A 23,580-nucleotide genomic window follows, 5' to 3' on the forward strand; every position below is an offset into this window, starting at 1 on the left:
CCCTATTTACTCCCATCATTGCAGCCTTGACAAAACAACAACCAGTTTCCACACTCTTTGGAGCCTGGACCCTGACCACCAATTTCCCTTAGGACGTGCATGTGTGTTCACAGCAGCCACCCTACTGCATTGACAGAGTTTATATCCAGGTCACAACATTTCCCAAGTGCCATGTTTCGGTAAACTGTTAATCGGGGCAAATCTAGCCATGTCTTAAAATATGACATCTCCAAACTTCTTGTTCAGTCTTATTAAGTACTGCTTACATGGATGATTGACTAAAGAAATGGATTATTTGTTTCTCAAATAAACTTTTTGTCTTTCTCCTCCATACATTTCTTATGGTCATGTCCTTCCCTTAGACCACCATCCCCCCTTCACTCCACCAACATGAATCCTACTTATATTTCTAAGATTAGCTTACATTTCACTCCCTCCATGAACTGTTCTTTGACCAGCCCAGCCTGAACCAATCACTCTATCTATGAACCATGATAGTGTTGATTCCCTGAACATTCATTTGCCATCTACAATCAATAGCACAGTCTTAATCTCCATAACCACATGGTAAGTTCCTGAAGGATAGGGGCCAATGTCCTGTGCTTTATTAATATTCCCAAAACTTCAAGCACAATGTAGGGGCTCCAATAAATATTCCTGGTTGGTGTATTTCTACAGCACGGAAACCTCAAGTTATAGGCTTGAATCTGACTGTCCTTAATTTCTCTCACTAGCTTTTTACTTTGAAAATACGGATAACATTCCATGAAATTTCAAGGGTATTTTTTTTAACATCTTTATTGGAGCATAATTGCTTTACAATGGTGTGCTAGTTTCTGCTTTATAACAAAGTGAATCAGCTATACATATACATATATCCCCATATCTCCTCCTTCTTGCGTCTCCCTCTCACCCTCCCTATCCCACCCCTCTAGGTTAAAGAAGAATGTAATGAGGATTTTTTTTAATATCTACTGATATATTTTCCCTTTTGGCTTCTTTCCTTGCAATCCTTAACCATTTTCTGTCCCCAGTTAAAAGAGGGAAAATCCACTGAAGAAAATAGAAGGATTTAACTAAAGGAAGTCCCAACAAGACAAGAGGGCAAAGAATAAAGCCCTGTGGTCAAAGGAAAAGGAATCAAGTAGAGAGAGAAAGGAGTAAGAGGTTACGCATGAGTGTATTTCTGTCTCCTGCTCTGTTCCCAAGGTACCTTCAGCACTGGGGCCAAACCTAAGGAAAAATGGTAGGAAGAGCCCAAAGAGGACAGAGAAACCAAAAACAGAGGGGTTTGTGTCATCATTCTCATTTGAGACTCTATAAGGAGACCACCTTGAAGAAGGCATTGAATTAGCATATGGCAAATAGAGTCAGGACGCTGTGTTTTGGCCTATGTCAGGTATGTAGAGGATGCAGAACTCCCAGCAGGTCCCAGAAAGAATGTGAAAGGTAGCTGAATATTCTAGCTGGTCAACCCACTAGTAAGATTATTGCAGAAAGAAGATGAGGAATTCTGTAGTAGAATGTTTATAAGAGAGACTATCTAAGAAAATGAGCAAATTGGAGTCTCAGCCAAAATTAGGGAAACCACTGCCAACAAGAGCTGAAGGTAAGACATAGTCATCAGGGGGATGATAGAGTCACCCAAGAGAAAGGCCATCACTGCATTCTGACCATACGAAATAAACAAACCAAGAATCATACCTGTCATGGACCAGCATCACAGCGGATGAAAGACAGCAGTGACATCAGATTTTGTTACCCAGAAGCCATCAAGATAAACACCTTAATGGAAGAAAAACAAATATGCACGGGCTGTCATTCAACACCCTGTGAGAATAGGATCTTCTTTATTTCCCAAGATGAGAACCGTCTGGGGAAGGCTGAGAAAGGAGGGAGAAAAGACTTGAACTATTTGTCAATCTCCTTACTGAAAAACTAGTTTAAACTGAAGCAAGATGGGATTACTTTTAATAGACAAATTAAGTTTTTCTTTCCCTTTGTAAGCATAAGGGCTTGAGGACAAATGAGATCAGTTATAAAATACAGGGAGATAGACGGTTTTCTTCACACACGTGAGTTATGGTGTGCCAATTTTTTTTTTGATGTGCCAATTTTTTGGGGGGTGTGCCAGTTTTGATGCATATCTCCCTGCACAATAAATTTACAATGAATATTTTGTACGTAACTTAAGGAAGCAGCTTATCCTACAAAAGTAAGGACACTGCACCACTAGATATGCTTTAATCACTTGTTTTCCTGACTGCTTTAAAGTAGGTTAGGAACAAAATCTTCCCCAAGCAAGAAAAGGAGAGAAATCATTATGACATGAGACTTTAGTAAAATTCTGCCCTATTAGATTTCGCTAAGAAGTAAGTGCTAGGCAAGGGGATTTCAGGGATGAGTTATTATATTTGCAATTTAGTGTAATGAAAATTACCAAGGCAGTACCATGAATTTAAATGAGCTGTGTAATTTTTTCTTAAGTTTTAATATGAAATAATTGTTCATTTCACCCAAAAAATAGCTAACGTTGCTGATTCTTTTGCATAAATCAATATGCTCTGAACAGTAAAGCTAATAGCCCAGTAAAGTCTATAAAATATATCTGTGTAGCTGTCTGTTTCCAGGGCTTTATTCCAGGATCTAAATAGCAGTTTCTATTTCTAGTCGACTACTGTCTTTATCAAATTACTTCTTTGACTCAGTGACAGCTTTTTAAGACATCTTCTAAAGGAAAGCTTTAACTTCTCATCTTTGTTCTTTAAGAATGTAATTTTTAAAGTAATAGAATTGACCATGATTATATTTTTGAGGATTTTTAGTAAAACTGAAAACAATCATGGATGTGTAAAACTAGTTGTACAAAACACCACTCGTACTGACTTTGTTATTCATCATAGAATACAAGGGCCTCACTAACTTCTGTAAGACTGTGTTATCATACTTCATAGTTATCTAAAGTGTTGCTTCAATATATACAAAAAAAGTATTTTAGTCCAATAACAAATAATTTTTTTACCCTTATGCTCTTTCCAAAAGAGATCCAAAGAAGCAAATATAAGAAAGTACAATAAAAATTTTAAAAAGCTCCTACCAGGGATGGGGGAATAACATTCATAATTTTAGATTATGTTAAATTTATCTTATTAGATATGATGGTAATGATAATGGATGTTCACCCCTCAGCTTCCACTGTGCTTCAAAATTACAAAATGTGTTTTTAATGAATACAGCATACTGGTTATGTTTATCTGATATCTATTTGAAATTAAAATGGCTTAAAATATTACGTAGAAAGTTTTAACTCTAATAATCCAAAAACACCCTAATCAGAAACTGCTTTATATCTAAGTAAAGTACATTGTTGCTTACTTTTCTTCTGACTCCTAAAAATGTTAGAACAAATTGCTCATTATGTATTTTGCTGCCACAATAATTAAATGTCCTATAAAACTTAAACCAGATTTGTTTTACTATCCTGTAAATAAGGAAATTGAACAAGATGATTTCCAGGATTATCTAATTTTTGCCTAATATTTCTATTGCTAGAATTCAGTCATAAGGCATACCATTTATCTTGAAAATTTCTTAGAATATAGAACAATCATGGCAGACACAGAGATTGTATGAGCTCAGCCTAACCTAAGACCTCAACTGTCCCTCTGGCATCATGCTTATTCCCACTCTAAACATGGAGCAGATTGATAATCCCTTCAGTTACTGAACAGATTGAGGTTTGTCTGAGAGAAGCTTGATTTAATTCCCAGCCTCAGAGCAGTCTATTAGGGAGAGAGCATCGGTCTTAGTCCAGATCCCAGGACGTTCTGATCCATCTCCAAATCTGTCGGGGAATCCTGACATACCTACAGGGAACTCACTAAAGCTCAATTCTGAGGGTTATTGTTAGGAAACCATTGACTGGAACTGCCAGCCCTGGCCAGGCCCAGAAATAACCACTTGCTTGAGTTACCTCACAACAGAAGATCCCGACAAGGAACATGGAACTGACAAGCTACCACCAGCCCAAAGAATGTGGGAGGGGCCGATAGGAGGAAGGAGATGCCAGCCCATAATATGTCCTGCCAACCTGCCAGAAACCATCACGCTGGAATCCATCTTGGCTGAGAAATGTGCACACCCCCAGGAAGAACCTGAGTCAGGCCAAATACGGGCACAAGCAAGACGATTGGCTAGAGACAACCCAGAAACTAACCCGATTACCATAAAACCTGAGACTGCTAGCCACATGGTAGAGCAGTTCTCCTGGGCTCCCTTACCCTGCTGCTCTCTGCTCGAGCACCCTTTTTCAATAAAGTCTTTTGCTTGCTCAGTACATGAGTCTCCTCGGACAATTCATTTCCGAGTGTTAGACAAGAGCACTGGAAGGGGTCCCCCACCTCTAGTAACAGTATGACTAATAATTTTAAAGATTTAAGAAGGGGTGTGTGTGTGTGTGTGTGTGTGTACACAAACATATATACACATATATACAACTTAGGGCAAGTTTCCTCTCTGAGCATTCCATTTTTACCTGTAAAGTGAAAGGAATGCACTAATGATCTCCAAAGCCTGTGTCAGTTGAAAAATTCTACGATTCCTGAAGTCAGATACTTTTCTTCCTCCTCCTTTCAAAATGGTAATGGATGAGAAATAAAATTTTTCAATAAAAAGAAAAATGAAAAGTACATTTTCAACTTGGAAGAGAGGTTAAAAACCTAACTGGCAGGTGCTGGTGGGGGACCTCAAATACCTAAGGGGATGGGAGGAATCTCTGCATGACCGGGTAGGACACTGGGGGGGAAGTGGGGGAAGGAAAAGTGGAGGCAGGAAGGAACTGGTGCCCCTGAGGGCAGCTGGGGGAGGGGAGTGGTTCCTACACTTGGAGGGGCCCACCCACAGTGAGGGGATCAGCAGGGAAGAGAAAAGACCTTCAGAGGATTAGAGGGGAATGCAGCCAGCATCTCCCCTCCACTTGGCCCAGGTGAGACTGCTGGGATCCCAGGCCTGAACCTCTGCCCTAAGGGGACCCCTCTGACCATATGTGTCTGGAACTTAAGCCCCGCACCCCTTCCAAGGCCTTTTCTGGCTACGCGGGTCTGGAACCTAAGCCCCTGCTCCACCAAGGCCTTTTTCAGCTGTGCGGGTCCTGAGCCTAAGTCCCACCGCCCACCAAGGCCTTTTCCGACCACATGGGTCCTGAGCCTAAGCCCCAGTCACCAAGGCCTTTTCCGGCCATGTGGGTCCTGACACTAAACACTGCCCGCCCTGCCAAGACCTTTTCCAGCCACACAGATCCTGAGCCTAAGCTCCCCAACCACTGCCACCAAGGCCTTTTCTGGCCTGGCAGGTCCTGAGCCTAAGCCCTGCCTCCCCACAAGGGCTTCTCTGGCTGTACAGGTCTTGGGTCTAAGCTCCCCTCAAGGGCTTCTTCTGGCCATGAGGATCCTGGGCCTGAGCCCTGCCACCACCCCCCACCCACTGCCAAGGCCTTTTCTGGCCTTTTTTTCTTTTTTTTTCTATTTATTATTGTTATTCCATTTTTATTTTTTCTAATACATTTTTTATTTTTCTACTTTTATTTTTTATTCTTTGTTACTGTTCTTTTTGTTTCTTGCATTTTTTTCTTGGCCACGCCATGTGGCTTACAGGGTCTTTGTCCCAGGCCAAGGGTTGGGCCTGAGCTCCTGTGGTGGGAGCACCAAGTCCAAACCACTGGACTGACAGCAAACCTCAAACCCCAGGGAACAGTAATTGGTGTGAGCTCTCCAGAAGGGCCACATCTCAACACCAAGATTCAGCACCAACAAAATGGCTGCAAACTGCAGTGCTGGACACCTCAGGCCAAACAACCAGCAAGACAGTAACACAGACCCACCCATCAAAAAAATTAGACGACAAAAAAATATGTCACAGATGAAGGAGCAAGGTAAAAAACGACAAGACAAAATAACTGCAGAGGAAGAAGGCAACCTACCTGAAAAAGAATTCATAGAAATGATAGTAAAGATGATCCAAAATCTCAGAAATAGATGGACAGCACAGATTGAGAAAATACAGGAAATGTTTAACAAGGACCTGGAAGAACTAAAGAACAAAGAAACAGTGATGAACAACACAATAACTGAAATGAAAAATACACTAGAAGTAAACAATAAAAGAATAACTGAGGCAGAAGAATGAGTAAGTGAGCTGGAAGACAGAATGGTGGAAATAACTGCCGAGAAGCAGAATAAAGAAAAAAGAATGAAAAGAATTGAGGACACTCTCAGAGACCTCCTGGGACAACATTAAATGCACCACAATTTGAATTATAGGGGTCCCAGAAGAAGAAAAGAAAGAGAAAGGGTTTGAGAAAATATTTGAAGAGATTATAGTTGAAAACTTCCCTAATATGGAAAAGGACAGAGCAACCTAAGTCCAGGAAGCACAGAGAGTCCCATATAGGATAAACCCAAGGAGAAACATGCCAAGACACATATTAATCAAACTAACAAAAATTAAATTCAAACAAAAAATATTAAAGCAGAGAAAGAAAAGCAACAAATAACATACGAGGGAAACCCCATAAGGTTATCAGCTGATTTCTCAGCAAAAACTCCACAGGCCAGAAGGGAGGCGCAGGATATATCTAAAGTGATGAAAGGGAAGAACTTAAAACCACGATTACTCTACCAAGCAAGAATCTCATTCAGATTCAATAGAGAAATCAAAACCCTTACAGACAAACAAAAGCTAAGAGAATTCAGCACCACCAAACCAGCTTTACAACAAATGCTAAAGGAACTTCTCTAGTCAGGAAACACAAGAGAAGGAAAAGACCTACAATAACAAACCCAAAAGAATTAAGAAAATGGTAATAGGAACATACATATCGATAATTACCCTGAAAGTAAATGGATTAAATGCTCAAACCAAAAGACACAGATTGGCTGAATGGACACAGAAACAAGACCCATATATATGCTATCTAAAAGAGACCCACTTCAGACCTAGGGACACATACAGACTGAAAGTGAAGGGATGGAAAAAGATATTCCATGCAAATGGAAATCAAAAGAAAGCTGGAGTAGCAATACTCAGATCAGACAAAATAGACTATAAATAAAGACTGTTACAAGATAAAAGGAAGGACACTACATAATGATCAAGGAATCAATACAAGAAGATATAACAATTATAAATACTTATGCACCCAACAGAGGACCACCACAATACATAAGGCAGATGCTAATAGCCATAAAAAGGGAAATCGACACTAACACAATAATAGTGGGGGACTTTAACACCCCACATACACCAATGGACAGATCATCCAGACAGAAAATAAATAAGGAAAGACAAGCTTTAAATGACACAAGAGACCAGATAGATTTAACTGATGTTTATAGGACATTCCACCCGAAAGCAGCAGAATACACTTTCTTCTCAAGTGCACACGGAACATTCTCCAGGATAGATCACATTCTGTGTCACAAATCAAGCTTTGGAAAATTTAATACTGACACAAGTCGGATGGGATATGGGGATATATGTATACATATAGCTGACTCACTCTGTTATACAGCAGAAACTAACACACCACTGTAAAGCAATTATACTCCAATAAAGATGTTTAAATAAATGCCTATGAAATTAAAAAAAAAAAAGAAAGAAAACTGAAATCTTATCAAGCGTCTTTTCCGACCAGAACGCTATGAGATTAGAAATCAATTACAGAAAAAATACTGTAAAAAAACGCACAAGCATATGGAGGCTAAACAATACACTACTAAATAACCAAGAGATCACTGAAGAAATCAAACCGGAAGTCAAAACATACATAGAGACAAATGACAATGAAAACACGATGACCCAAAACCTATGGGACGCAGCAAAAGCAGTTCTAAGAGGGAAGTCTATAGTAATTGAATTTCACCTCAAGAAACAAGAAAAATATCAAATAAATGATCTAACCTTACACATAAAGCAACTAGAGAAAGAAGAACAAACAAAAAAAAAACGCCAAAGTTAGTTAAAGAAATCATAAAGATCAGATGAGAAATAAATGAAATAAAAATGAAGAAAACAATAGCAAAGATCAATAAAACTAAAAGTTGGTTCTTTGAGAAGATAAACAAAATTGATAAAACTTTAGCCTAGCTCATGAAGGCAAAAACAGAGAAGATTCAAATCAATAAAACTAGAAATGAAACAGAAGAAATTACAACTGACACCACAGAAATACAAAGGATCATAAGACTACTACAAGCAACTATATGTCAACAAAATGGATAAACTGGAAGAAATGGACAATTCTTAGAAATGTACAACCTTCCAAGACAGAACCAGGAAGAAATAGAAAATATGAACAGACCAATCACAAGCACTGAAATTGAAACTGTGATTAAAAATCTTCCAACAAACAAAAGCCCAGGACCATGTGGCTTAACAGGCGAATTCTATCAAACATTTAGAGAAAAGCTAACACCTATCCTTCTCAAACTCTTCCAAAATACAGCAGAGGGAGGAAGACTCCCAAACTCATTCTATGAGACCACCACCACCCTGATACCAAAAGGAGACAAAGGTGTCACAAAGAAGGAAAATTACAGCCCAATATCACTGATGAACAGAGATACAAAGATCCTCAACAAAGTACTAGAAAACAGAATCCAACAGCACATTAAAAGGATCATACACCATGAGCAAGTGGGGTTTATCCCAAGAAGGAAAGGATTCTTCAATATACACAAATCACTGTGATACACCAAATTAACCAAAATGAAAGATAAAAAAACATATGGTAATCTCAATAGATGCAGAAAAAGCTTTCAACAAAATTCAACACCCATTTATGATAAAAACTCTCCAGAAAGTAGGCATAGAAGGAACCTATGTCAACATAATAAAGGCCATATATTACAAACCCATAGCCAACATCGTTCTCAATGGTGAAAAACTGAAACCATTTCCTCTAAGATCAGGAACAACACAAGGTTGCCCACTCTCACCACTATTATTCAACATAGTTTTGGAAGTTTTAGCTAAAGCAATCAGAGAAGAAAGAGAAATAAAAGGAATCCACATCGGAAAAGAAGAAGTAAAGCTGTCACTGTTTGCAGATGGCATGATACTATAAATAGAGAATCCTAAAGATGCTACCAGAAAATTACTAGAGCTAATCAATGAATTCAGTAAAGTAGCAGAATACAAAATTAATGCCCAGAAATCTATTGCATCCCTATACACTAGTGATGAAAAATGTGAAAGTGAAATTAAGGAAACACTCCCATTTACCACTGCAACAAAAAGAGTCAAATACCTAGGAATAAATCTACCTAAGGAGACAAAAGACCTGTATGCAGAAAACTATAAGACACTGATGAAAGAAACTAACAATGATATCAACAGATGTAGAGATATACCATGTTCTTGGAATGGAAGAATCAACATTGTGAAAATGACTATACCACACAAATCAATCTACAGATTCAATGCAATTCCTATCACACTACCAATGGCATTTTTAACAGAACTACAACAAAAAATTTCACAATTTGTATGGAAACACAAAAGACCTTGAATATCCAGGGCAATCTTGAGAAAGAAAAACAGCTGGAGGAATCACGCTCCTGGACTTCAGACTATACTACAAAGCTACAGTAATCAGGACAGTATGGTACCAGCACAAAAACAGAAATATAGATCAACGGAACAGGATAGAAAGCCCAGAGATAAACCCACACACATACGGTCACCTTATCTTTGATAAAGAAAGCAAGACTATACAATGGAGAAAAGGCAGCCTCTTCAGTAAGTGGTGCTAGGAAAACTGGATAGCTACTTATAAAAGAATGAAATTAGAACACTCCCTAACACCATACACAAAAATAAACGCAAAATGGATTAAAGACCTAAATGTAAGGCCAGAAACTATCAAACTCTTAGAGGAAAACATAGGCAGAACACTCTATGACATACATCACAGCAAGATCCTTTTTGACCCACCCCCTAGAGAAATGGAAATAAAAACAAAAATAAACAAATGGGACCTAATGAAACTTAAAGCTTTTGCACAGCAAAGGAAACCATAATCAAGACCAAAAGGCAACCCTCAAAATGGGAGAAAATATTTGCAAACGAAGCAACTGACAAAGGATTAATCTCCAAAATACACAAGCAGCTCATGCAGGTCAATATCAAAAAAACAAAAAACCCAATCAAAAATTGGGAAGAAGTCCTAAATAGACATCTCTCAAAGGAGATATACAGATTGCCAACAAACACATGAAAGGATGCTCAACATCACTAATCGTTAGAGAAATGCAAATCAAAACTACAGTGAGGTATCACCTCACACAGGTCAGAATGGCCATCATCAAAAAAAACTACAAACAATAAATGCTGGAGAGGGTGTGGAGAAAAGGGAACCTTCTTGCACTGTTGGTGGGAAAGCAAATTGATACAGCCACTATGGAGAACAGTGTGGAGGTTCCTTATAAAAAAATTAAAAATAGGGCTTCCCCGGTGCCGCAGTGGTTGAGAGTCCGCCTGCTGATGCAGGGGACATGGGTTCCTGCCTTGGTCCAGAAAGATCCCACGTGCTGTGGAGCAGCTAGGCCCATGAGCCATGGCCGCTGAGCCTGCACATCCAGAGCCTGTGCTCCGCAACGGGAGAGGCCACAGCAGTGAGAGGCCCGCGTAACGCAAAAACAAAACAAACAGACAAAAAAAATACAACTACCATACGACCCAGCAATCCCACTACTGGGCATATACTCTGAGAAAACCTTAATTCAATAACAGTCATGACCACAATGTTCATTGTAGCTCTTTTTACAAGAGCCAGGACGTGGAAGCAACCTAAGTATCCATCAATAGATGAATGGATAAAGAAGATGTGGCACATATATACAATGGAATATTACTCGGCCATAAAAAGAAACGAAATTGAGTTATTTGTAGTGAGGTGGATGCACCTAGAGACTGTCATACAGAGTGAAATAAGTCAGAAAGAGAAAAACAAATACATGGAATCTAAAAAAAAAAAAAAAGGTTCTGATGAACCTAGGGGCAGGACAGGAATAAAGACGCAGACGTAGAGAATGGACTTGAGGACACATGGAGGGGGAAAGGTAAGCTGGGATGAAGTGAGAGCATGGCACAGACTTATATACACTACCAAATGTAAAATAGATAGCTAGTGGGGAGCAGCCACATAACACAGGGAGATCAGCTCAGTGCTTTATGTCCTCCTAGAGGGGTGGGATAGGGAGCATGGGAGGGAGAAGCAAGAGGGAGGAGATATGGGGATATATGTATATGTATAGCTGATTCACTCTGTTACACAGCAGAAACTAACACACCATTGTAAATCAATTATACTCCAATAAAGATGTAAATAAATAAAATTTTTATGAAATTTTTTAATTAAAAAAAATCATATGGTCATCTGAATAGATTCAGAAGAAGGTTTTGAAAAAATTCAACATCTATTTATGATAAAAACTCTCCACAGAGAGAACACATCTCAACATAATAAAGGCCATGTATGACAAACCCTCAGCTAACATCATGCTTACTGGTGAAAACTTGAATGCATTTCCTTTAAAATCAAGAACAAGACAAGCATCTCACACCTGCCACTTTTACTCAACATAATATCGGAAGTCCTAGCCAGAGCAATCAGACAAGAAAAAGAAACAAAAGGAATCCAAATTAAAAAGGAAGAAGTAAAAATGTCTCTGTTTGCAGATGACATGACAATATATATAGAAAGTCCTAAAGATACCACCTAAAAACTATTAAAAGTCATCAATGAATTCAATAACGTTGCAGGATAAAAATATTAATATACAGAAATCTGTTGACTTTCTTTACACTAAGTATGAACTATTAGAAAGAGAAAATAATACAATTTCTAATTGTGTCAAAAAGAGTAAAATACCTAAGAATAAATTTAACCAAGGAGGTAAAGGCTGGTACTCAGAAAGCTATAAGACCTTGCTGAGAGAAACTGAAGAAAACACAAAATACGGAAAGATATACTATGTTCATGGATTGGAAGAATTAATATTGTTAAAATGACCATACTATCCAATTCTACAGATTCAATACAATTCCTATCAAAATACCAATGGCATTTTTCATAGAGCTATACCAGATAATTCTAAAATTTGTATGGGAACACAAAAGACCCCAAATAGGCAAAGCAATCTTGAGGAAGAACAAAACTGGAAGTAGCACTCTCAATGATTTCAAGCTATACTGTAAGCTACTATAACCAAAACAGAGGGTTACTAGACTTATTTTCGTGATCAAGTCATAATGTATGCAAATGTCAAATCACTATGTAGTACACCTGAAAGTAACATGATATTGTATGTCAACTGTACATTTTACCCTTGAACAACTCAGGGGTTAGGGGCACTGACTGTCTATCAAGTCAAAAATTCACGCATAACTTTACAGTCAGCTCTTTGTATAAGCAGTTCCACATCTATAGGTTCAACCATCCACAGATCATGTGGTACTGTAGTATGTATTTAGTGAAAAAAATCCATGTATAATTGGACTTACGCAGTTTAAACCTGTGTTGTTCAAGGGTCTACTGTTATTTCATTTAAAAATAATTTTTGTAAGCAATGTTTTTGTCCTTGTAAAACTTTAATCTGATAAATGTATAAAATTTCATTTATTAGTTGTATACATAATGTCTAAAATTTTAGAGTTGTGTTTTCCAATATGGTACCCACTAGCTACATGGGCTATTTAAATTTAAATGAATTAAATTAAATTAAATACAATAAGATTCAGTTCCTCAATCTCACTAGCCATATTTAAAGTGCTCAGAAACCACAAGGTGATGATGACCTTACCGAACAGGACAGATATAGAAGTTGTATTAGCTTATTTTTAGATGTATTGTTAGGATATAGACTAAACAGGTATATTTATAAGAGACTCAAAAATACAGTGGCTCAGGCTTCCCTGGTGGTGCAGTGGTTGAGAATCTGCCTGCTAATGCAGGGGACACAGGTTCGAGCCCTGGTCTGGGAGGATCCCACATGCCGCGGAGCAACTAGGCCCGTGAGCCACAACTACTGAGTCTGTGCGTCTGGAGCCTGTGCTCCACAACAAGAGAGGCTGCGATAGTGAGAGGCCTGCGCGCCGTGATGAAGAGTGGCCCCCGCTTGCCACAACTAGAGAAAGGCCAAAGACAGAAGTTCTTTTCTTTCTCCTCTAACAGTCTAGAATTGGTAGGTGGTCCCAGTGCAGAACTGGTAGATAGAAAGGCAAGTTCAGTACCACAAGGTCTCCAAGGACCCAGGTCCTTCTTTCTTGTCTTGCTGTCCCTTGGGGTTCTACCCTATTGTGTATGTCTAGAACTAGCTCTGCAACATCTTATCTTCATGTCAGACTGTCAGAAGAGGAAGAAGAGAAAATGAAGGGCAAGGAATTTCCTTTACAGAGAATATGACCAGAATGCTGCACATATCACTTGCATGCACACTTTTGTGGCAGAGACGTATCTGCAGCTCATGTCTGGCTATCAGGGAGGCTGGGAAAGGTGATCAAGTTGTATGGCTGTGTGCCCAGTTACAACTTTGGCTGGGGGATGTTATTTCTATAAAAGAAGAATGAGAGATGGTTACTGGAGAACAATTAGCATTCTGCCCCAAGGGAATATCATTTAATGGATTTATTTTTTAAAATGGAGCATCAACATTTGATCAGGAAGTTTTCTCCATACTTAATAGTCCTTAGAAGGTAAAATTCCTATCAATATCTCTTCCACTGGTTATATAAATTCTACTCTTAATATATTTTGTCCTGGATGAAGTAGTATAAACCAGTAATTTAAAAATTATAGTTTCATTTAAAAACTGACTAAAAGGAAAATTTTGCTTTATTGGCTATTTTAAAATAAATATTAGTATTCATTTTTAACTCACTTAACTTCTTAATAGGGAAAAAGTTCTTTAAAGGATAGTGCTATCCATAAAATCTGTACAATAATATACACAAGTCAACACTGCATAATTGTTAATTCATAGAATGTCCCAGCCAAAAACAATAAAGTATATAATAAATTTAACAATACTATCTATGGGCATGTTTTATAAATTAAACTTAAGTTACAAAGTAAATGTTTTATTTAATTTGTGGATGAGGAACTAAAAAGGAAATTGCTAAATCATATTAAAATTCATTTTTCTTTTATAAAAGATGATTTGCTCTTGAGCTTCAAGCCTAACCATATTTAACCTGCAATGAAAGTGGTATTATATAATAAGGGTTTATATACTTGCCTTCCACTTATGTAAAATTGTTTCTTAAAAATCAGGTATATTATTCATTAAACATTTTATTATTTGTTAAATCGACCTTAAATAATATATTAAACACACTATTTCCAAACAAAATGAATTCTGTTCTAATTTCTTCCGTCTTTAAATCTAAGCAGGCAATTTGTGAAATCACTTGCAATACCAATCAAAATAGTTTCCCTTCCTAGTCCCTCTTAACGACATCTAAGGTGAAATAAGTGCAACATGAAGGTAGCATCCTCTCAGCCAGCTTCCCTCACTGTCTATTATTAATTTTCAAGTATTCTCCCCTCTGGCCCATATGGCCCACTCACATGGACATTTGTAATCTGTTAGGATTAACCCCAACAATTTCCATCCCATTCAAGAAATAACATAAGGCAAGGGAGAGTGACATTTTATAATGATTATCTTGAAGCTATAGCTTATTTAAGAAAAAAATACTTCACTTATTTTTACACAATAAGAAACATAAGATTTCATGAAAAGTCCTCATAGTACAGAATAGTTCAAAAAGCTGGATTCCTTGTGGGGTAGGCGAGCAGAAAGAAAGAATAGAAAAGAAACCTCTACAACTGCATAGAAGAACTGACGAGAAATGGAGAGCAATCCTCAGAGGCCGAGAAAGTGACAAGAAGCAGAATCCGATAGAGAACAAAATGCTGATGTCGGTATCTGTCATGGGAACATCTGCTGACTCCTAGAGGCCCAGAGCTTCACGCTTACCAGGCTGTGTGACTAAAGAACAGGGGTAAATGTAGGGACTATACCAAGTGGGAAGTTGTATCAGAGACTCTCACAAAAAGCAAAATCCCCTAGAGCTGACATCTTAGTGAAAGAAGAAACTGGAATTTTTTAAAGATACTGCACAAGAAGGAAATAAAGATATCTGCCTATTTCATTTCCATTACCTCATCCATTAGGGCTGAGGAGGAATGATCACCTGTCCTGAAAATTCTTAACCAGAAGACTAATCTCAATCGGACTGGAGCAAAAATCATGTTACTTGCTTCTGCAGCTCCCCACTAGCCTTAGCCAATAATTTAAAGTGGTCATGAATTAGTAGTACACCTTGGTACTGAGTGGAGGCAACTCAAGTGTTTTGGAAGAAAACGTCTTAAAACCAAAATCTGAAAGAATTTCCACAGATAAACTCCCAAGGAACATGAATTCACAATAACAAACAAACAAACACATGATGAATCAAGCTACCATGAGCAAAAAGTTAGTAGAAATAACAACAAGATCAGATCCACTTAGACAGTAGATATTAGAATATTCAGATAAAAACACTTAAGTAAACATGTTTACTCTATTCAAAGGTTTAAATGAGCTGACATGGGGCATATATCTAGAAGGGGTTTAAATTTTTTTAAAACTGCTGAAATAAAAAAAGACAACCTAGTTATTTAAAAAATAGACAAGACTTGAACAGGCAGTTCACTAAATAAATAAAAGTGAAAAAGGAAACACAGTGGGGAGTAGCCAGGTTGACTCAGGAAAACCCTGAGCTCACCTCCTTCCATGGGGACACCAAAATTACAACTATTTACAGAGCAATTATTTATGAGAAAAACCAAAAGACTAGCAGAAAAGATCTTCTACAGCTAAAGATATAAAGAAGGAACCACAATGAGATGGGTTAGAGGGATGGAGACATGGTATAGTCAAGACCCATACCCCCTGGTGCATGACCCACAAACAGGAGGATATTTACAATTGCAGAGGTTCTCCCCAAAGAGCGAGGGCTTTGAGCTCCACATCAGGCTCCCCAGCCCAGGGGTCCTGAACTGGGAAGATAGGCCCCCACAATGTATGGCTTTGAAGGCTAGCATGGCTTACTTTCAGGAGACCCGGAGGGCTGTGGGATAATAGACTCCACTCTTAAAGGGTGCATACAAAACCTCACACACTTTGGGATCCAGGGCAGAAGCTATAATTTTAAAGGAGCCTGGGTCAGATGTGCCCTTGCGGAGCCTCCCGGAGAGGCAGGAGGCAATGGAAGCTCATCCCAGAGACACAGACAGTGGTGGCAGCCATTTTGGGGAGCTTGTTCTACTACGAGGACATTGGTGCTGGCAAGCTCTATTTCGGAATGCCATTTTATGAGCTCTGGAACCCGGCCCTGCCCACCAGGAAAAATCTCAGTAGTAAAGGCAAATATACAGGAAAGGCAGTAAGTCAGCCGGATATAAAGCTAGTAGGAAGGTTAAAAGACAAAAGTACAAAATCATCTATATCTGCAATAAGTAGTTAAGGGATACACAAAACAATAATGTAAAATATGACTTCCAAAACAGTAAACATGAAGGGTGGGTAAAAGTGCAGGGCTGTTAAAATACATTTGAACTTAAGAGATCAGCAACTTAAAATAATCATATATACGTATATATGTGTATATATATATACGGCTATGTGTAGTGTGGGGAACATAGTCAATAACTATGTAATATCTTTGTATGGTGACAGATGGTAACTAGACATTGCAGTGATCATTAAACAATGTATAGAAATATCGAATCACTATGTTGTGTAACAGGAACTAACATAGTGTTGTACGTCAATTATACTTCAAAAACAAACAAACAAACAAACTCATAGAAAAAGAGATCAGATTTGTGGTTACCAGAGGTAGGGATGGGGGTAGGGGCAATTGAATGAAGGTGGTCAAAAGGTACACACTCCCAGTTATAGATAAATGATTACTAGGGATATAATGTACAGCATGTTAAATATAATTAACACTGCTGTATGTTACATGTGAAAGGTGAGAGAATAAATTCTAAGAGTTCTCATCACAAGAAATAATTTTTTTTCTATTTCTTTAATTTTATATCTATATAAGATGATGAACATTCACTAAATTTATTGTGTTAATCATTTCATGATGTATGCAAGTCTAATCTGTACACCTTAAACTTATACCATGCTGTATGTCAACCATATCTCAATAAAACTGGAAAAAAAGACAACACAGTTGGCCAATGAATACATCAAAAAAGTGTTCAATCTTACTAGTACTCAGGGAAGTAACAAGTAAAAACATAATAATACCCCATTACATACCAAAACACAGTTGGCAAATTTTCAAGTCTGACAATGTCAAATTTGGCAAGCACGTAGAACAAGAGGAATCTCATATTCTCACATACAGCTGGTAAGAGAATAAATTAAGACGCACTCTTTGGAAAAGCTTGGCTTTATCTATTAGAATGGAAAATACCCCCTACCTATGATCTAACAATTCCACTAATGTATAAATACTCAAGAGGAATTCATGTTCATATACTAGGACACTATATGACAATGGTTATAGCAGCATTGTTCATGACACCAAAACAACCAAACAAACATACAAACAAAACACCGGGAAACTATCTAAATGTCCATCCATAGCTGACAAATGGAATCAACTAACTACAACTACATGCAAGAACACAGATGAACCACATGACATAAGCAACAAAACAAAACAAAACATATAGTATATATAACGTCCAAAACAGGCAAAACTAAACTCTATTATTAGGGATTCATTTATAAGTGGAAAACTATAAAGAACAGTAAGGATACGGTTACGGTAAAAGTCAGGTTGGTGGTTACCTTTGGAGGTGGGAAGATTATGATGAGGAGAGGCAAACGGTAGGCTTTAGAGTGCTAATAATGTTCTTAACCTCGGTGGAGTTATACAAGAGAATGTATAATTTATAAATTTATAATCATTTCATAAATTTATAATCATTTATTAGACTGTACATATAATTTTATATTGCTAATATATTTATATGGCAATTCAAATCATTAAGTTAACATAGAAATTTAAAAGTTTTGCAGAGGTCAACATTATTATTCCATGTGTTCCTCTAAATTCTACAGCCCCCTTTGAAATTAGTTTGTTGCCAATGTGATTATTTCTGGCTAACAGGCTATTAGCAGAAGTCATATGTGTCCCTTCCAGTCTGAAGCACTTACAGTCATGAGTTCTCCATACTCCCTCTTTCCCTGCTGTGGCACGCCCTGAATCTGCATGTTGAAATGGTAAAGCCACAAAATGTAAGCCAACTGGATTCCTGGATCCCAGCATGAAAGGGGGTTGTTCTACAAAACTGCTGGACAGTCAGAGGGATTTGCATGAATGAGAAATAAACTTCATGTATAAAGCCATTAAGAGTTTAGGATTTAAATGTCTCTGCAGCATACCGTAGCCTAATTGACTAATACAAGTGGGTTAAGAGCAAATTAGATAAAAAATAAACAGAGCTAAAAATATTAAACTATATGCTCCTCAGAATTTTCTTTTTAAAGTGAACTGTGAAATAGAGGTACAGTGGCATGGAAATAAAATGAGAAGGTCTAGAACATGTTTAATTACAGCTCCAGAAGAAAATTCTCCACAGACAACAGAGGAGAGGTATAACTGCTATATACCATATTTCACAGTTGGTATAAGAATAAATCCTAAGAACTCTCATTACAAGGAAAACACCACTTTTTTCTTTCTCTTTTCTTCTGTATCTGTATGAGATGACGGATGTCAACTAAACTTATTAATCATTTCACAATATATGTAAGTCAAATCGTTACGCTGTACATCTTAAATTTATATAGTGCTGTATGTCAAGTATATCTCAATAAAAATGGAAAAAAATTCAATGTCAAGTTCTCATTCCTCATCCATTATGACTACTCAGTGGTATTTAGTATAGTTGATTCTTGAAATACTTCTTTACTTGACTCCCAAGACACCATAGTCTACTCCTCTGATCATTCCTTCTAGATCTATTTTGCAAATTTCTCCTCCTCTCACCAATCTCTTCATGTTGGAGTGATCAGTGGCTTAGATCTTTGACCTTTATTCTTCTTCCTTTACACTCACACACGTGGTGATGTCATCCCATCTTGGGCCTTTAAGTATCTATATTCTGACACCTCAAAGTTACATATCTAAGATTTTCTCCCCCAATCCTGTTCCACCCACAGCCTTGTACATCCTAGTATATAGCTAAAGCCAAATTCTGGACTCATCCTTGACCCCTTTCTTTCCTCTCACAACCCATAGATCAATGATCTGGAAATCTGTTTGGCTCTACCTTCAAAATATTTGGAGAGTAACCACTACCCAACATCTTCGGTGTCCCTACTCTCAAGCGAACCATTTATCTATCATCTGAAATATGACAATGGCCTCTAAACAGATCTTGAGCTACTGTTGGCCCTCTAGAGACCACTCCCACCCCAGCAGCCCCAGAGGTTCTTTTAAAACTTACAGCCAATCATGCCATTCCTTTTCACAAAATCTAAGTGGCTCCCCATCTCACTCAAGAGTAAAAACCAAAATGCATCTAATAGCCTAAAAGACTTCACATGAGCTGATTCCAGTACCTTTTTATCCTTCTTTCCTCCTAGGTTCCATGTTGCTCATCCAGCCATACTGAGGTCCTTGCTGTCCCCCAAACACACCAAGCCCCTTCTTCCCCTTAGGCTATGCACAGACGGTATCTCTAGCTGGAATGCTCCTCCCCCAGAGAACAATATGACTAAATTTTTCACTTCCTTAGTCTTTGCTTAAATGCTACTATCTCAATGAAACCTACCCAGACCACCCAATATAAAACTGCAGAAAAAAACAAGAACAGTAACTTTAAATGACATCTACACCCTCATGTTCATTGCAGCATTATTTACAATAGCTAAGACATGGAAACAACCTAAGTGTCCATCAACAGATGAAAAGATAAAGAAGTTTATCTTTATAAAGAAGTGGCATATATATTCAATGGAATATCATTCAGCCATAGAAAAATAACGAAATCTTGCCTTTAGCAACAGCATGGATGGGCCCTGAGGGCATTATGCTAAGTGAAATACGTCAGAGAAAGACAAATACTGTTATGATATCACTTACATGTGGAATATTTTAAAAACAACAAAGAAATAAACAAAAAACCTCATAGATACAGAGAACAGATCGGTGGTTGCCAGAGGCTGGGGGTCTGGGGTGGGTGAGATGGGTGAAAGTCATCAAAACGTACAAACTTCTACGTTATAAAATAAATGTCATAAGAATGTAAAGTACAGCATGGTGTCTATAGTTAAATAATCCTGCATTATATATTTAAAAGTTGCTAAAAGAATAGATCTTAAAAGTTCTTATCACATACCAAAAAACCTGTAACTATGTTTGGTGATGGATGTTAACTAATGTGGTGATCAGGTCACAATATATACATATATCAAATCATTCTATTGTATACCTGAAACTAATATAATGTTGTATGTCAATTATATCTCAATTTAAAAAAATAAAGTAAGTTAATTGAATGAGGCATTTTTAGCAAAGCATAGTTAGCACTGCCCCAGAGACACTCACCACTGCGTTGTTGTCATACAGCTCCACCACCACTAAAGGCAGGGACCCCATCAACTCCTCTGGTCTCCATAAGGCACCAAGTCATTTAACAGCAACAACTGGTTCCAGGTGGGGAAGAGGGTCTTGGAAATGACCTGGAAGGCAGAACTAAATAAATACATAAAATTGCAAACCCTCATCTATCTCTCCAAATAACTCTTTACCCTGCTCTACCGTTTCCTTTTCACATAGTATTTATCCCCTTGTAAAATACTGTGTAATTTACTTATTTATTACATCTACTGTTTCTCATCTCCCCCTCCAGAATGTAACCTTCATAAATGTTTGTCTCAACCAGACCCTGAAATAAAGATATGAATGCAAGTAGTTCATTTGAAAGACAATACCAGAAAGCACAGTGAGGGGTTGGGAAGTGAGAGAGGAAAGTGAAGAAAGTCAATATAGTATGTGATACTGAGCAGGTTACCACTGGAAAAACACACTCCATCCCACCCAGTTCAGAAAGACTGGGTGAGGTGTGGTTCAGAATCATCCCATATCCCTGAGCACTAACTCTACAGTATTTCTAGACTTTCCACATGGCCAAGCTTGCTTCTGTGACTAGAGAACATCCTCAGGCTGAGAGATGCAGGAAGACATCAGCATGTACAGAAACTGTCCGCAAGTGCTCCCCTGCAAAGATAAGCCAAAGATATATGGGCAGGGACTAATCACCTCACTACCATAAAAATCTCTGTCCTTCTGTGTACTTGTTTTAATTGATATAACCCAAAGCTCTAGAAAAGACCCTGTCACATAGTAGGTACACAAAAAAACCTGTGTTGAATATTGTTGAAGAAATAAAAGGTCAAAAAATAAATCACATGAAATGAGAAAATGCTTATAACTAAACAAAAGAGAAAATTCCCACATATTGTAACTTGTGAGATACAGCTAAAATGGTACTTTGAGATAAATGGGTAGTCAGAAATGGTTATATTACTAAATAAGAATGGCTAAAAACTAATACAGTAGTCTAAGCATTCAATTTAAGTCATCAAAAAAGAACGATATAGGGATAAATTAGGAATTTGGGATTAACAGATACACACTACTATATATATAAAACAGATAAATAACAAGGACCTACTGTACAGCACATGAAGCTATATTCAATATCTTGATATATGTGTGTATATATATATATATTTATATATACATATATCTGAATCACTTTACTGTAACCTGAAACATTACAAATCAACTACACTTCAATTTAAAAAAAAGAAAAAGAACAATATAATAAGCTCAAAGAAATTCAAATAAAGACGATAAGGACAAAGATTAATTTAAATAGACAATAAAGGTATAATAAAGAAAACTAAATAAGCCATAAGTTGGTTTTTTAAAAAGAATAGTAAACTGACAATCTTAGCAATATTAATCAAGGGAAAAAAAGAAAGAGAAAGAGAAAGCGCGATTAAACTAAAATGTGATTAAAATAAGAACACACTACAGATGCAACAGAGAATGAAAATGTAAAAGAATATTAACACTATACCAATCTGAAAATTCCTCTAACAAAATGAATTTAATCAGTAATTAAGCATCTTCATACCCAGATGGCTTTACAGGCAAGTTTCTACCAAATGTTCAAAGAACAAACCATTCTAATTTTGTGCAAACTTTTCTAAAGACTACAAAGGAGGGAATTGTTTAAAGAGGCTATTCAGTTAGTTATTGCTGAAATAATGCTTAGTATTTTGTAACCAAATGTGACTGTGTGATATTAGCACAGGAAGAGAAAAATAGATCACTAGAACTCAGCAGACAGCCCAAGGACATACGCATATGTTCTATACATACGTACAAACATCATATGTGATAGAAATAGAGGAACAGGAAGGACCAGGCAGTAAATTGTTCTGGAACAAATGGTTTTTCATATGGAAAAAAATAAAATTGAAGCATGTAAATAAAAAGAGGAAAACTTGAAAATTTTCTGGAAGAAAACATAGGTGAATTTCTTTATGAACTCCAGACAAGGAAGAAAATTTTTTAATAGGACAAAGCAGCGTGGATCCCAAAGGAAAAGACTGATAAATTCAACTACTTTAAATTTAAGGAGAAGTGATTTGCAACACATATAATCCACAAAGGAGTTAAAGAAGAAAACGTACAAATAAAAAGAAAAACCTATTAGAAAAATGGGCAAAAAGCAAGCAGACGCTTCACAGAAGCAGAAATACAAATACAAAATTATAACAGGCACTCTACTCTCATTAGTAATCAGGAAAATGTAAATCAAACCATGAGATTCCATTTTAAATGTACCAAACTGACCAAAAATTTAAAAAGCAAACAATAAGAAGTGCTGACACAAAGGGAATTTTTAATACACTATCGGTGAGAGTATAAATTAATGTGACTACTTTGGAAAACAATTTGTCTAGCAAAAAATTGTCTAGCAAAAAAAAAAATCTAGAAAAATGGAAATCCACATGTCCCATGACCCATCAATTTCCACTCCAAAGATTATACTCTAGAGAGTTTTGCATATACATATTCACCAGGTGACATGTATAAACTTATTAGAACACCATTGTTTTTAACAGCAAGGAAAAGAAAAACTAGAAACAATTCAAATTTTTAACCAAGAGGAGAGATGAACTACCAAATGCTCAAAGAACAAATGAATGAACTATAACTACATGCATCAATATGCATAAATCTAAAACTAAAAGTGAACAAAGCAGGGCTTGCCTGGTGGCGCAGTGGTTGAGAGTCCGCCTGCCGATGCAGGGGACATGGGTTCGTGCCCTGGTCCGGGAAGATCCCACATGTCGCGGAGCGGCTGGGCCCATGAGCCACGGCCGCACGTCCTGAGCCAGTGCTCCGCAACGGGAGAGGCCACAACAG

The sequence above is a fragment of the Neophocaena asiaeorientalis genome, unplaced genomic scaffold (genome assembly GCF_003031525.2).
Source record: "Neophocaena asiaeorientalis asiaeorientalis breed wild unplaced genomic scaffold, Neophocaena_asiaeorientalis_V1.1 scaffold171, whole genome shotgun sequence".
NCBI lineage: Eukaryota > Metazoa > Chordata > Mammalia > Artiodactyla > Phocoenidae > Neophocaena > Neophocaena asiaeorientalis.